At 39.4% G+C, this 16,696-nt stretch overlaps 1 protein-coding gene and 1 pseudogene across 1 annotated transcript in view; one reads left to right on the top strand and one right to left on the bottom strand.

The window, feature by feature from the left end:
• The window catches only part of EXOC4 (exocyst complex component 4), a 740,765-nt gene that overhangs the window by 381,242 nt on the left and 342,827 nt on the right, over positions 1 to 16,696 (top strand). The gene's annotated exons all lie outside the window — the stretch shown is intronic.
• Positions 13,095 to 14,084, bottom strand: LOC123952093 (annotated as a pseudogene).

Genomic DNA, 16,696 nt, shown 5'->3' with positions numbered 1-16,696 from the left:
GAAATTTTCCTTAACTAATTGAAACACTCATTTGGATAAGAACTTCAGCAAGGTTCGGTAATTCTCAATTTCCCACTTTGCTTGCAAAACACAATGTAAGTACAGAATTACGCTCTTCACAGCTTATTACACTGTGTGTTCACTCAAAGGGAAATAATTTAATGCAATTTACTCCCAACTGTTTCCCTCATGCTGACCCCTTTATTAAAGTAACTGATTTCTCAAGGTTATGTTTATTTTGAAACTTTTATTTATTTATTTCTAGGGGGAGGTCATAAATTGAATCACACACCTGGTGTCCCTCTCCTTTTGTTTTTTCCCCCTTCTGGATTTCTACATTGTGTCACCACCCAAGCTCTTGAAGGCTCCTACCCTCTTTCTTCCTGCCCGGTTGAGCTCTGTTACTTCTTGCAAAACTTAGGTATTTTATTTTTGTATTTCTCTTGTTATTCTTTCATTGTTCAAACTGATCTCAGGACGTCTCTTTAGTTCAGGCTCATCACATACTAATCATTTAGGCCCTTACCCTGGAGTGCTTTTGTCAACACTCCCCAAGCTGGAAAAGCACGACATATTTTCACCTGTTATCCCAGAAGTCTAATGCTTCTCCTCCATAAATTGCTCATTTGGAGAGAAATCAGCACAAATGCACCATTTCAAAAACCAGAGGAAATTTTATTTTCCGGGTTTTACAAAGGCCTTTTTTTTTTTTTTTAACCTTCTGCTACCTTTGTTCCAAATCAGACTTTTTAACTTACCTTCTCTCAAAGCATTTTTATTAAAATGTTGTCTTTAATTTCTCCCTCTCATAAGGGATGGTGATCAGTTACCCCTCTGTCCTTGCTCTGAGGGCCCTGAGATGTGTTCTCACTGGGGATGTCTGCCACAGAGCCACTCAGAGCAGAACCTTGCACCTGACGAGTGAGGAGCTCCTACGGAAACTGCTCTAACATGCTCAGGAACTGGCCCTGGGGAGTTTAGTTTTGTTCTGATTTGTTTTAGCTTTGCTTCAATCCCAGCTTCTCCCCATGGAATGGTGGAGACATTATAGGAACTATAATGCTTTATAATTGGTCGACCTTGCCAGTCATTATTTGCAGTAGGGCTTTTTTTTTCCTCTAGATTTTGCATTTTCTCAGTGCACAGCATTCTGGAGGACATTGGAGCTAAAAGATTACTCAGAAATGGCCAGAGGTGATAATGTATACAGGACAATGTTAGTTTGCTAATTTGCATGTGATCTAAGCATGGAAGAAAATAGAAATGCAAGTTTAGAGTGGTTAACCGATCACAGTATCTCATTGTTAAGTAGTGGGTGTTTGAAAAAAAAAAAAATAGGTGAGAATCCTTTGTGGTTCTTACTGACTTTATTTAATGAATTTATTTCTTCCTTCTAAGGAACCACCTTTACTCCTCAGCAATCCCTGTGAATTAGAGGCTAAAAATCTTTGTTTTACATCTGGGGAACAAGTGGATATTCCTGCTTCCTCCTCAGACAAGAGGGTGATTGATGGTTTTGATATCAAAGTCTTTTTTTTTTTTTTAAAGATTTTATTTATTTATTTGACAGAGAGAGATCACAAGTAGGCAGAGAGGCAGGCAGAGAGAGAGGAGGAAGCAGGCTCCCTGCAGAGCAGAGAGCCCGATGCGGGGCTTGATCCCAGGACCCTGAGATCATGACCTGAGCTGAAGGCAGCGGCCTAATCCACTGAGCCACCCAGGCGCCCCTGATATCAAAGTCTTAACTGAAATAAATTTTGTCTCAATTTGAGAGAAAACGGTGATAACACAGGTGGCCCTGCCCAGCCAACTCAGGCTTAGAGGACTTTTTTTCTTTTTTCTTTCTTTTTTGGTCTTCCTCCATTTACTTGGACCCTAGACTGAAAATCTATTTTCTCCTAAAGTTGATTTAACAACACAGCAAATATTTAAAATATCTGAAATAAAGAACATAGCACATTCTACTGAACTAGGAGCCTAGTGGTTTATATATGCCGGGTCTAATGCATTTCTCACCTTACATAAATCTCCAGAAAAACTGTAGGAAGGAAACACATTCCCCTGACACGACACGATGTAAAATGGATATAAACCAATTACTTTTTGCAGTTCTTAGAGCAGTCTCAGGAATCCTGACCCCTCTGACTTCATTTTCAGGCAAGAACCCTCCACCCCCACCTTGCACGGAAAAATAATGGAGCTGAATTCCGAGCAAGAAGCAGATCAAGGTTCTCAAAGAATAATTTTGCTGGGACCTATGAAGCAAATCACTTCTCAAACATGCCAAAAGTAGTTGTTTAAACACATTTAAGACTCTAATCACAGCAGTCTTTGATGAACTTTTCCCACTTTAAATACATCAAAGTAAGTAAAGAGAGTAGTGAAGGCCATTAGAAAATCATTATAATAACACCAACATTGATCTACTCCTCTCTTCTTTGGAACCTGCCCTCCCCTTGTTTTAAGCTATTCAGGTGGGATTTGTATAGTGAAGTAATCAAACTCTCCAGGCCATCAAAAAAGAAATTTAAGTGAAGGGGGAAAAAAAACCCAAAACACTTCTTAAAGATTTCAAAGGAACTGATGTGTGCTGTGAGTACCCAGTTTTGGGCTGTGACTTTCAAGTTGAACCTTTTCCATGGTAAATAGCCTCCTGCTTATGCCTGTGTGTTTTGGCTTAAAAAAAATCAATCTCTGAGAAAATGGGCTTCCATCTTCCTTTCAGCCCCATCTCCTTTGATGATTGATGTTAATTCAGTAAGCTGCTGACCCAAGAAAAAAGAATTGTTTGTGCTGTTGTTTTGAATAAATAAACTTACAAAGAATCAATGGCTGTAGCTTAGAGAAATTAGATGGTAGAGAGCATAAAGTCTCTTTCTGTCGTGTTTCTCATGTAAATAAAGCAGGTAAAGGGCATTTCGGTGCAGGATATCTCTTTGAATGATGGAGGCTCGCTTGGAGGGGGAATTGTTTTTAATTTAAAAAGAAGTGTTCTCTCTGTATCTGTAGAGAGAAAAGTCCGGATTTATACAAAACAGGACACCCACTTATTCCTACAAACAATTCCAAACTGGCAGTAGGGAAGCAGTCCCTGGGCCTTGGTTCACATTTAGTATTATTTGTTTTTTTGGACCTCCATCTTCCCACTGACTGCCGTACCGAGAAACATTTCGGAAGGACTTTTGGAATGTTCTTATTTTGTTTTAAAATGGAAAGGCAGTGTGGTCTGCCAGACCAAACTAGTTACCCCAGGCAGTTTTTCTGATCCCACCTGCCGTGTGTTGACTGACTGTACTGAGTGCTTTTGCTTTGCTCCATCACCATTTCCTTGACCTAAACCATACCACCAAGTGCGGTCATGGAGGGAAGGTGACATCACCTGTAAAGACTATTCTTCAGGCAAAAAGGTGATTCACTGGGTTCCTGGCCATGAGACTTAACACTGGGTATTACAGGCTCTTCAAGACATTTGAAAATTGAAAGACAGCCTTGCTTTAGTACCACTTAACTCCAGCAATGGCGAACAAAGATGGCGCTTCACTTCTTACATTACCTAATTCATAGCTGCAGCCAAACCAGCATACATTTATGTTAAAAACATATGCAGAGTTAGAACTTAACATTGCCTGTGCCAGTTTCAGCTTTACAAATCGTAAACAACCTCAAAAACCAAGAAATAGTGGGAAGGCTAAGTAGGTTATGGTATTTTCAGGTGGTGTACCATTATATGGCCATGAAGTCAGTTTCGTACTCTATAAAATGGAGATAATAATACCCACCTCATAGGCCTGAGAAGAAGACTAAACGAACTCATATTTGTGAAACACTTAGAACAGTGACTGGCATTAAACATCCTAGGGCTGTTTGCTGTTTTTGTTAGCCGCATGTTAAAATTTTGTGCATGGAGAGCTTTTGCTAATAAAGAGGAGTATGTATGTTTCAAGTGAACATGAAATCATAGACACACTGTGATGTCAAAAAAAAGACACAATGTCAAATACTACTAGGAGGTAATATAACAAATAAGGAACATAGTTATCCCTGAGTATTTTTTCCTCTCTAGTTTTTAATCTTTTCTGTATTTTTAATGTTTTCATCAGATGAGCATATGTTCTAGGCTGTGAAAAAAAATGTGATTTGAAAAAGTGTCAATAACTCCAGCCCCTAGTTTCTAAGCATGCATTTTGGTGAAAAGAAATGACCTGATACATCCAAGTACGGTAGGGCAAATTCAGATATAAATAAAAAGAGTAAATATCCACCAGTTTAGTCCAAATGTAGGTATACAGTATAATGTATTTCTATCTAGTTTCAAGTCCTGACACTACCAGTTGTTAGATAGTTGGTCATAGGCAAACTTCTTGAAACTCTAGAAGTCTCATCTGTAAAAGAGAAATAAAGTCATTTTTTTCTGTTTATCTGACAGTGTGCTTACAAGGATTACATGAAGAAATGTATGTGGAAGTACTTGATAAGTATTATCTAAAAGCATACAAAATATTCCATCTAGGCTTTGTCTTTTTAGAATTTAAATGTTATGGAATTTAAGTTATAAAATATGGTATTAACTAAAGATAATTACTGAAATATTTAACAAAGAATGAATGAAGTATGATTCAACAGAAAATAGATATATCTCAAACTGTATTTTAGACTTAAGCCTAAACTATAGTTTCCACTGGGATTGAGACATCAATGAAGAACTGATTAGGTAGTCCAGAGTCCAGTTTATTTTGTGGGAAAAGAGCCAAATAGACATTCTGAGATCATTAAACAATACTCTTGATTTAGAAGGGGAGTGACAGTGATGTGCGTACACAGTTCAGGCATCAAATACTTGATTGTCTCCTAATGTTCCTTATTTTCTATTACGGAGGTTTTTGTCTTCAGTAGGGCAAGTTGATGCCAATGAGTGTGCATACCTATTTATCCCCGCATTGCTGTTTGGACAGTGAAATCTTCCAATGCTGGTGTTGAGCGGCAAAATTAGCAATACCACATGGGTTGACGATTGTAGCATGAACTTGGGATTCTGCTTTAGACTTTAATTATAGTGAGCCGTGTCCATCATTTTCGGTCTATTTATTCATTAAATAAAGGATTCTTAGGAAGGGCAAAGGAAATGATATATGTAAAAACGGCTTTTGAAAACATCTAAATTATAGAACCAGGATATTTGTATAGCCTCAAATATCTCCCCCAAAGTATTTATTAATTACTGTGGAGGCTTAACATAAGTCCACAGATGTCTTGATGCTCTTCCCTCCAGGAGGCAAAACCCAATTCCTCTGCTGGACATTGTAACAAACCCCTGGAAAGGGAAAAAGGGTAACAGTGGAGAAGCCTGATAGATACCACCTTGCATGTGATCAAAGTTTACATCACTAGTATTAAGACCTATTGATATCATGTATCCCCTGAAGTGATAAAATGAGAAAGGCACTTCACCTCTGTGGTATTCTTCACAAAAATCCATAACCACAGTCTAAATCCTGAGAAAACATCAAAGGAATAAAATAACTGGTGAGTACTCTTCAGAAGTTTTGAAATGATGAAAGCCAAAGACTGAGGAATTGTCATAGATTGGAGAAGACTAAGACGTGACATCTAAATTTAATGTGGCATCAAAGATTAGACCCTGAAACAGAAAAAGGACATTAGCGGAAAAATGGGGAAATCAGAATATAGACTGTAGTAGAGTTAATGGTATTGTACCAGTGTTGACTTAGTTTATTAATGACACCATGGCTAAGTAAGGGGAAGTGGATGAAGGGTACGCAGAACTCGCTGTACTATCCTAGCAACTCTCCTGTAGGTGTACAATTTTTTCAAGATACAGTGTTAAAAAAAAGTTAGTACTTGGGAAGAATCATATATGTGTATAACTTTATTCAAAAGAAATAGTATGCTATGTACTATATCCAGTTGTATTAATGGAGAGAACCTATATAATCTGTGTAATTAAAAATTTGATTAATCTAGTGAAATTTTGCTATCCTGTGAAATTTTGACTTAATATCTCTTGTTACCATTTTAGAACAATTCTGTTACACATTTTCATTGGGCTGTTTTTTCTCCTGGCAGATCAGCTCTTACTTTGCCTTTAGCTGATGATCATTTGAAAATATGCACATACAGGGGTGCCTGAAAAGTGTAGTCAGTTGAGCATCCAACTCCCAGTTTTGACCGAGGTCATGATCTCAGGGTGCTGAGATGGAGTCCTGTGTCAGGTTCCATGTTCAGCACAGAGTCATCTTAAAATTCTCTCCCTCTCTCTCTGCCCCACCTCCCCATTTTCTCTATCTCTTTCTCAAATAATAAATTAATCTTAAGAAAATAAAAATTTTAAAAAAATATGCACATGTAGCAAATACCTTTTCATTTACTATGGAAGAAGAATGTTACATCCAAATGGCTGAAATATGGAATCTCATGAGAAAATTAAAAATTTACAAGTTGATGGGGCGCCTGGGTGGCTCAGTGGTTTAAGCCTCTGCCTTCGGCTCAGGTCATGATCTCAGGGTCCTGGGATTGAGCCCCGCATCGGGCTCTTGGCTCAGTGAGGAGCCTGTTTCTCCCTCTCTCTCTGCCTGCCTCTCTGACTACTTGTGACCTCTCTCTCTCTCTCTGTCAAATAAATAAATAAAATATTAAAAAAAAATTTACAAGTTGGGTAAATGTAAAGAAGTCAGGAAAACAAATAAGTCTGTTAAGCATGATAACAGCCACACTGTTAGACGAGTTATTTATGGAATGTTACAAATCTAGCATGGTTTTCAACACTTGACATATATTAATTGGTTTAATCTTTACAGTGAAAACTTATAACCCATGAAATAGTTGTGGTTATTATTCTCATTTTAAGATGAGGAACTTGAGACATAGAGAGATAAGGCCCAAATTTTAAGAAACCATGAACCGGGGCGCCTGGGTGGCTCAGTGGGTTAAGCTGCTGCCTTCGGCTCAGGTCATGATCTCAGGGTCCTGGGATCGAGTCCCGCATCGGGCTCTCTGCTCAGTAGCGAGCCTGCTTCCCTCTCTCTCTTTCTGCCTGCCTCTCTGTCTACTTGTGATCTCTCTCTGTCAAATAAATAAATAAAATCTTAAAAAAAAAAAAAAGAAACCATGAACCACCCATTTTGCCCCATTTCTGAGAACTTATATACCAGGTTCATACCATAACATTGACTAAAGAAACACTCAGGTAGCCACACATGGCTTTTTGGAAGAGGAGCAGAGCCTGAGAAGTATCTTGGGCCACCTTTCTCACGCACACAGTGTAATTTCATTGCCTGCAAGTTCCGTACCAGATATTAAGTGATGTTTACCATCAGACCCTTTTACCACCTCATAAGGGCTGCGGCTCTCAGAATGACTCACAAACTACACCTGCTGGGTCCCAGAGCACATTACATTCTCAAGCACCAGCTTGAAGGAAAGGAGTTGGTCCACACATGGCCAAGGGATGTTTGGATTTCCCTTCTGTGCCAACCACCATGAAATGCTTTTCTTTAGACAAGTTGATGTCCTGATCTTTCAGAGACTTTGTCCTTCTGTGAAAGGGGGGCTAGTGGGAGGACCTGATTGAAAGGTTGCCCTTCCCACCTTCATTTTCTGAGCACCATGACTCTTGAATGTCACCTCTCCTCTCCTTTTACTCCTCTCTCTCCTTGTGGGGTCTCGCTTCTCCTTCCCTGTGTGTTGATTTTACATGGCTCATTCCAGCTGACACATTTTGTTAGTGTTATCAGACACATTAGAAGGAGTAAAATCACTATGAGTGTTGTTTCTCATTCTTTCAGGTCAACAGGCTTACTTTCAAAGATGGCGCTCCTTGGTTGCTCTGTTGGGGGCGTAATTGATCAGTCTCCAGTCTGCAGCTTATTCTACATCTGACTTGTTAACTTAACTCACAGTGTGCGGATTTCATATGCAGTGTTGCCTCATGTCTCAGGGGCTCAGGGTCTAACATATATATTAAACTGTCAAAAGGCTGGCAATACAAGAATGAATGGTTTATAATTTGCTCATCTGAGCCATTATAGCTAATATCTGTAGCTTTTGAATCGAACAAAAACACATGGTGATAATTATTCTTTCACTGATCATTAAATATTGTAGAAGGTTAGAATAATTTGCAGTAGAATCCTCATTTGAAAGCCCTGCCTCTTGTACAGCTTTATGGTCTCTGCACCACACACTGTCTCTCTTCCCGAGTTTTGGGAGCACTCATGAGATTTTAGGCATTCTTGAATCAAGAAAAGCAATCTTGCCAGTTTTGTTAAAATAACTGTCACTTTTATGACACATCACTCATATGGGAAAGAAAAAACAAAACAGGTGCTATATATTAACACCAAAATATGAAAAGCTAGTGAATATCTTACCTATACATCTACATATCCAGAATATAAGGATATAAAATAAAAACCCTAGAAAACAGAAATTCGACCCACCTTTTTTAAAATTATTATTAAAATGTGGCATATTAAGCAAATGATCACTGTGTACTCCCAGGTTACTTTATATGCATTTAGCAAGCTGTCCTGGATCGTTTTAGAAAGTCACAAAATCACATTTGCTATTTTAAAAATGTATTGTTCTGCCAGTATTACACATGCGGTTTATCCAATTAGCTGAGACTCCTATGCTTTAACTAACTTGGACTAACAGATGCTGCTTAGCACACAGAGGACAAACCTGTGTGAGTCTGCTCCGAGCCCAGAAAAGATGCTTCTAGATGTCATATCATTCTCCTGCCTTTGTCAGGGCTGCATTTGTAAACTATGACACAGTGTTTTACAAATGAAAGATAAAGCATTAATCCTTCATGATAATTTACTGAATTAAAATTAATTAATTTTAGATGTACCTAAAATACCAGAAAATTTTGTTCTTTGGGTTTTAATGTAGTCTTGTAACTTTGCAAAAGATGAAAAAATAATGGTTTAACTGTACTAGTACAAACTTGGTAGACTTAAAGAAAGAATTTTAGTACAAAATTACCATATTGATATTTGATTTTCAACTTGAAGAATTGGTAATTTGAGCAATGCCAAATTACCTCACCTTTTAAATGATCGGGTTTGATGAAGTAGGAACGATTTTGCATGATACAAGACATGTGTGGGTCCTAGGTTAAAGGAAATGGGAAAGAAAAAAATATTAGAAATGACCACATAAAAATAAAAGGAAGGGACGTTGATTTCTGGCAAGATTGAGAGCTAAAATGTCTGGAAAATTTCCCAGTACAAAGCAGTTAGAAATACAGGCTGTAATGTAATAAACTTCCTTTTAAATGCATTGCTGACCTTGTTATTAAGAGGTCTCCTGGGGATGAAAATAAAGAGAAAACTAAAAACCAGAGCAGTAAGCTGATGCTGATACCGCAGCTGCTTGGGGGCATTTGTCAGTCCCAGTAAGCGAGAGGTTTGAGTTTTAACAGCTGCATCACTACTAAAGACAGGACCTTGGGCCTGTTCAAGAGAGGATTTTAGAATTAAAACCACCCTATGAAGCATAGAGTTTTTGAAGGGTTGTAACTTTACTAAAATAGTATAAAAGAAAAAAAAAGAAACCACTTATCAGCATAGAGAGATGACAAGGAAATTTGTCCTGGCAAAGCCAACAACTCTTCTCTAGAAGAACATGCCATAAATTTAGGCCTTAGTTCTTCCCATGGATAAAACTGCCTAAAACATGAATTCACAACCTGAAATTACAGAAATACGCAGGGGATATGTAACCATGAACTAGAATCAGGCAGAAACAATACACAGTTGAATTTGTTCTCAGTAATTTTAGAAATGGGATTACTGGTTACAGATTATAAAAATGGGTATGTTTCAAACATTTAAAAAATATGACCTGCATCAAAAACATAAAAGAATAAGGGATGCCTGAGTGGCTCAGTCGGGTAGGCCACTGCCTTCAGCTCAGGTCATGATCCCAGGGTCCTGGGATCACTGCTTTGGGCTCCTTGCTCAGCAGGGAGCCTGCTTCTCTCTCTGCCTCTGCCTGCCACTCTGCCTGCTTGTGTGCGCTTACTCTCTCTCTCCCTGACAAATTAATCAATCAATTAATTAATTAAAATAAATAAAAGAATAAGATGCTGTCAAGAAAAAAAAAAGGTTTAGGCAGTCTTGATAAAGAGTCAAGGAGAGGAAGAAGTAAAATAGATACAGAACCTTACGTCTGAGGTCTGAGAATTGTTTATGAATGGGATATGTTGTTTGATAACGAACAAGGTAGAATTAGAACTTTTATATCATTAATAATACCACTGAAAAATCTGTATATTCTTAAAAATCTTCTGCTCTTCTGAATATCTATAATAACAAATACCATGCTCCATTTTGATGAAGATGAAGGTTTTTTTTTTTACTTTCTCAAACACCTGTCAGTTGCTGTAATTTGTCAACCATAAATGAAGTCCTTGTAAGGGTATATGGGGTGGGGAGGAGAGACCAGAGAAACACAAGTGGGAAATGAAGTAGTTTCTGATTGTTGAATTGTTAAGAATGGTGGTTGTGAGGCCACTACGGCCATTTTTATTCTTCTCTCTTGTGGCAGTTTGGTCAAATGGAGAAAAATGGGTTATGAAGATAACAGCTTACTTGGAGATTTAACTTGATTTTCAAATTCCTTGGCAAAACTTTTGGTTACTCTTTTAGTTGGATCTTTTCTTTGCAGATAGAGACTTATTCAGATTGCAAGTGTTACGTATTCAGATGATTGCAAATAGAGACTCATTCAGATTATCCAAAGTGCAAGATTATTACAAGTACATGATGTACTTGGAAGTTATGAAGAAATGCAAGAGAATCACAGGAATGGTAGTAAACATTACAAAGCTGAGCAGGAGAAAATAATGTAAATGATAAATGGCCCACAAATACTCACCTTCCAGCAAATGACTCTGCTAAGTTTCATGCTTGCTTTGCCCACCTTACAGTTTTATGTCCTCATGGTTTGGTTCTTTTAAAAATTGGACTTACAGGGGCGCCTGGGTGGCTCAGTGGGTTAAAGCCTCTGCCTTCAGCTCCGGTCATGATCCCAGGGTCCTGGGATCGAGCCCTGCATTGGACTCTCTGCCCAGCAGGGAGCCTGCTTCCTCCTCTCTCTCTCTGTCTGCCCCTCTGCCTGCTTGTGATCTCTGTCTGTCAAATAAATAAATAAAATCTTTAAAAAAAAAATTGGACTTACACATCATGATGTGTCATGTACTTTTTTCTTTACCTCATTTTAATTTTGGGGTTTCTAGGTGTAAGAACATGATTATGGCTTCTAGCCAGCCTTTCAGTTGGTTGCCATTGGGTAGGACGCCTAGTCTTGGCCTACTTAGCTACAGCTTGGTAGGATGCAGTCATGCTGTAGAACAAGGTCTCTGGGCTGACCCCATCAATAGGGACCATATGTGGGATAGGTGGGGCAGTGATGGTGGCAATTACTTGGTCTTCTCTTAGCCCAGCTACGTCCAGTCAGCAGAGTGTGATTTCCGTCTAACCAGCTAGCACAAACTGAGACTTGACAGGGCTACCACAGTTTTGATAAATCTGTAGGCAAAGCATTGGTACTAAGTATAATATTTGGTACTAAGTTTAATGTTTGGCTTTCTCTGGTATCCTTATTGTTTCATGTATTTTGATTCTAAATTTCTGTGATGATAGTTACCCCTCTCTAGTGCCTCTTAACATTTTTATTCCCCACCTAATGACGTGATTATTAATACAAGTACTAACTTTTCTCCAAGCTAGTTAAATTCTTCAGTCTGGCCTTAAAGTAAATTCAAAACGGTTGTTCATTATTTTAGCTTGCCTGGTTATTAATCAGTTGCCAGGAAATGTGACTAAAAAAAAAAAAAAAACAAAAAAACAAAACCTATTGGATAAGGGTAGTTATTTAATACAAATTGTTGTATTAAATCTTAACAATCTAGTGTATGAATCTAGATCTAGGAAGCTGTGTGTGTGTGCAGACATACGTAAAATTTATTTTTAAAAGTAGGCTTAGAGGACATATTTGCCTTGAAGCACTCTTAAAATAGTTGGTCTAGAGTAGAACTACTTAGCATCACTTTACATGCCATTGAACTCAGCGTTAGAATCATGATGGGGACACCCCATAATGCAAATAGAAATGTCCTGAGGTCATTGTGTAATTTTATAGGGATCTTCACCAAAGCCAAGAAGAAGGTAGTAAATTTTATTAGCATGATTAGCTCTGAAAGAGCTGGGCTTTTTGGGAAGCCAGCTGCAAATAGAATTCTGTGCGTAGGCCCACAGTATATAGAATAGGCATTATACAGTGTATATATCTACATGCATTTTTCCTTTGATCAACACAGCCTTTAGCTAACTAGAATGAAGTCTTCCACAAGATGGAAATCTGCCATGAAAAAAGTGGCAGCAGTAAAACAATACCTTGCAGCTTTCCACTTGGAGTCCCCGTGGATTAGGGATTTTGCTTTACATTTGAAATGACACTGTCGTGATGATTATTGCTCCTTCGGGATGGGTAAGAAAAGAAACGGTGCCCAATTTTATTAGTCATTAGTATTCTCTGTTGTTATAAGTGGTATGGGAAGCCCTGGAACTAGAAGAACATGGCCTGAATATATTTTTTTAAACAAGTAAATTATCTTTCAGTATTAGTAAAAATGTCATTTGTCTGCCTTAGAAAAATAAAACCTTCAAACGTAATTTAGCTTGTCTGTCATTTTTAACATTTCAGAAGACACAGCCCTCTGCTCCCGGGCCCGTTTTTCTTTGTCAGGAGATGGTTCATTGGTTCCTGGGTGAAAGTTTTGACATTTATATTATACTCCGAGTACTTGAGAAACCAAAGGATGCCAGTTCTTTTGGAATTAAATAATGGTATCTCCGCTACCAGGCAGACATTTGCAATAATCTGTGTACAGGCTGAAATTGTTGAAATGCCCTCTTCGGTTACATATTTTTGTCATCGTACTCTTCATTACTGTTCTTGTTATTTTGCTGTTTATTACTATCTGTCTTTATCATTTCTTCCGTATGCAGTCCAGTCCTCCTCATCTCCACATTTATTACTGTAGGTCAGATAGTTAAGAAATCTAGTCATGAAACTGTTTTGCTCTCCAAGTAAAACGGCCCACACTTCCAGCCGTATCTTGGTAAATAATTCTCAGAGTAGAGCGAGTGTTCGTGACCATGCTGAGAATCCTTCCCCTGGCCATTGTAGGCTTCCTTCTTGAGTGTTCGCCCAGCTCCTCTCCCATCTCTTGACTCTAGCGCAATAAAGTCAGGGACACTGAGCAGCCCTGTGCCCCAGTCTTCACACACCAGTCCAATCCAGAGAGCTGTGAAGTAATAAAGACTTTTACTCCCAATGTTCTTGAAAAGGAAAAAAAAAAAATCACTTTTAAAAATTCATCTCATAGCAAAACTTTATAAAGATCTTCTCGCTCTCTCTTTTTTTTCCTTCTTATGACCACAGTATTTGTCTTCTCTCTGTCAAACCCGGAGCCAACGACTTTCACCAGGCTGCGTAGGGAGATACAGACAAAGGAACATACAGGGCAGATGAGACATGGGAGGAAGACCTGTGGGAAGTGGACGTGCCTCTGGCACATGGCAAAGAGGATGAAAAAGGCCTCCATCAGGCAAAAGAGCCCCATGGCCCCTGGGAGGGCAAAGCCCAGAACGGTGTAGGAGAAGAACTATTGCTTCAGAGAGGGGTTGCTGGCATCACCAGTGATGAGGCTCCCAAACTCAGCCCCAGTTCCAGCCCCAGAGCCAGCTGTCCCCAACCGTGGCAGCCCCCGCCCTGATGAACTTGGCTGTGGTGTTGATGTCCCTTGAAATGGCACTGGTTTGGAAGCTGTGTCTAGGGATGAGTGAGGTCAGGGGGCATGGAGCTGCCCAGCTGCTGAGGCTCTGATCAATCAGTGTCTCTGGTGGTTTTAGCACCACTGCAGACCGTGGTGGGCTCGACTGCTCAGTGGTGCCCCTGCCCCAGAAGGCGGTGGCAGCAAACGTCGCACAGGCGGACATTTTCAGGGGTTGAGGGTCTGTAGCCAGAGAGCTATTCCCAGGGCAGAGAAGACAGAGAGGGGTGTGCAGAGAGTGTTGGGGGGGGGGGAGATGTGCGGGAAGAGCAAAAGGAAGCTATAAAGATCCTCTTTTCTTGAAGGGTTTTCCAGCAGCAACTTATCATCCCTCTTTTCTTAGAAATCTGTGTTTCTTAATAATACTGTCAGGGAATCACATTTGTTAAGCATTTGTCACATGTCAGGTGACGTGCTAACCACGTTACATCACTATTTTTACTTTGCACAAGCAACCCTGTGTGGTGTGCCCTGTCAAGATCTTTATTGTTTTGGAGGGGGAATTGAGGTTCAGAGACTTGAAGCAACATGGCCCTCATCACATGCTTAGGAAGCCGCGGAGCCATGGCTCAGACCCAGGCAGTCTGATACCGAAGCTTGCTGTCTTCACAGTCACGTGCAGTGAAATCAGTAAAAATGTGTGTAATGCTGTCTCTGTCCAGACAGCCATGCTGAACTCAGTCTCAGTAAAAGAGAAGAGCTATGAAAAATGGTTTGTTTGTTTGTTTGTTTGTTTGTTTGTATTAGAAGAAGGGAGCAGCAGGATAGGAAAGCACAGATAGGGTCTCAGGGAAGGCTTTAGAGAAGAGGTCATTGCTGAGCAAAGTTTCAGTGGGTGTGGCCAGATCGGGTAGGATTGTTCAAGGCTGAACAGAAAGGGTTTAAGTGGTTCGCACAGGGTGACCACTGCCTCAGTACCATTTCATCCCCTGGGAAGTTGTTAGAAATGCAAACTCTCAGTCCCACCCAGACTTGTGGAATCAGAAACACTGACGGTCAGGCCCTCCAGTGTGCATTTTTGTAAATCCTTACAGGTGAACCATTGTAAATGCTCAGAAGGTGAGAATACATGGCTTATTTCAAGAATTTGAATATTGGAGCTCTTGCGTGGCTCAGTCAGTTAAGTGTCTGCCGTCTGCTCAGGTCATGATCCCAGGGTCCTAGGATCGAGCCTCACATCAGGTTTCTTGGTCAACAGGGTATCTGCTTCTCCCACTACCCACCTTCAGCTCATGTTCTCTCTTGCTATCTCTCTCTTTCAAATAAATAAATTGAATCTTAAATTAAAAGAATTTGAATAGTATTTTCACTTCTCTCCTTGCAACCAGAAGGAATGGAGTTGTGTCTTTGTCACACCAAGCTTGCCTGTCTCTGGTTCAATAGTACTGGGGAGAGAAATTATTATTATTATTATTATTATTTTTAAAGATTTTATTTATTTATTTGACAGAGAGAGATCACAGTAGACAGAGGCAGGCAGAGAGATAGAGAGAGAGAGAGGGAAGCAGGCTCCCTGCTAAGCAGAGAGCCCGATGCGGGACTCGATCCCAGGACCCCGAGATCATGACCTGAGCCAAAGGCAGCAGCTTAACCCACTGAGCCACCCAGGCGCCCCAGGGGGAGAGAAATTATTGAAGATATATTCTCTTTTTATTTACTTTTAGACAAGAAAGTAGACTTTGTGTCGCAAAGAGTCAACATTGTGACTCTTTGTGAGTGAATCGCAAGAGTCAACATTTTACCCTCAAGGGCTGAGCCTCTTTCCAATATCGTTTAATGGCAGGTCCAAACCAACCCGTGTACAGCTTAAGTCTACGTTGACAGTAAACTGATAGTGACAGCAACTTTTTAGTCATCAGTATCAGTGATGTTCATTAAGTGTCTCCACATTTTATAAGTTTGATGTACAGTTCTAGAAGTATCTCTATTATGCTTCTCTGAACAGCTATATTTGTGTGTATCAAATCCTGTTATAATAAAAGCCAAAGGACTGTCCAGGTTCCTTTGTTATACTGAAATGTGACAGTATTAAGGACAGCTGAAATAATGTCTTATATGAAGATTAACATGTAAACCCAGTTGGTGTATTTTCCACATTTTGGAGGTTATTTGTACTATTTCTCGAGGCATTAAAAAACAAAATACCATACTGACCACGGAACATTTAAAGTATGACATTGTAAATGTAAAACAAATTGATAGTCCCCCTTAAATTTTGGTCTTTTTTTCTTCATAATCTTTTGGGTTTTCATTATTGTTGTAGTTGACATCGAAGTGACATAACATACTGAATTCTTAAAATTAACTGCTCTTGAACAGCACATTAATCCCCTTCTCCTTTCTACTGCATTCCTATTATATTTATCACAATTTTACTTTATTTGTTTACATGTCAGCCTCCTTTTTTAGACTCTGAAGGCAGGAAGTCTTGTCAGTATTCCACACTCACCCAGGGCATTATTCCTGGAATCTTTTTTCCTCTCTTTAAATGATACCATAAATGGTTCCATCAGTCAGTCCCACACAATGTATTCATTTAATAAAGATTTATTAAGCTCCACCTTTGTGTGTTTATTGCTTTAGGAAATTTATACTAAGGACTGGTCTGGAATTGGCTACATCAGAATTAGTACCTAGGGAACAGAAAAAACAGGTCACATTCCTGGGCCTCCCTCCTCATTCAGATGCTAAAGCTGAAAGCCTGGGACCTGGGAAACTAGTCTAGGAAAGCTCCCAGTGGTAATTCCCTTATGACAAAGAGATGGTCTTTACCTAGACTGGTTCTTCTTCTCCCTTATCTTTTGTCACTGTCTTTGCTTCTCTTTTTATTTA

The sequence above is a fragment of the Meles meles genome, chromosome 10, assembly GCF_922984935.1.
Source record: "Meles meles chromosome 10, mMelMel3.1 paternal haplotype, whole genome shotgun sequence".
Taxonomy (NCBI): Eukaryota; Metazoa; Chordata; class Mammalia; order Carnivora; family Mustelidae; genus Meles; species Meles meles.
The sequence above is the reverse complement of the archived record's forward strand: the minus strand, read 5'-3'. Positions and strand labels throughout refer to the sequence as shown.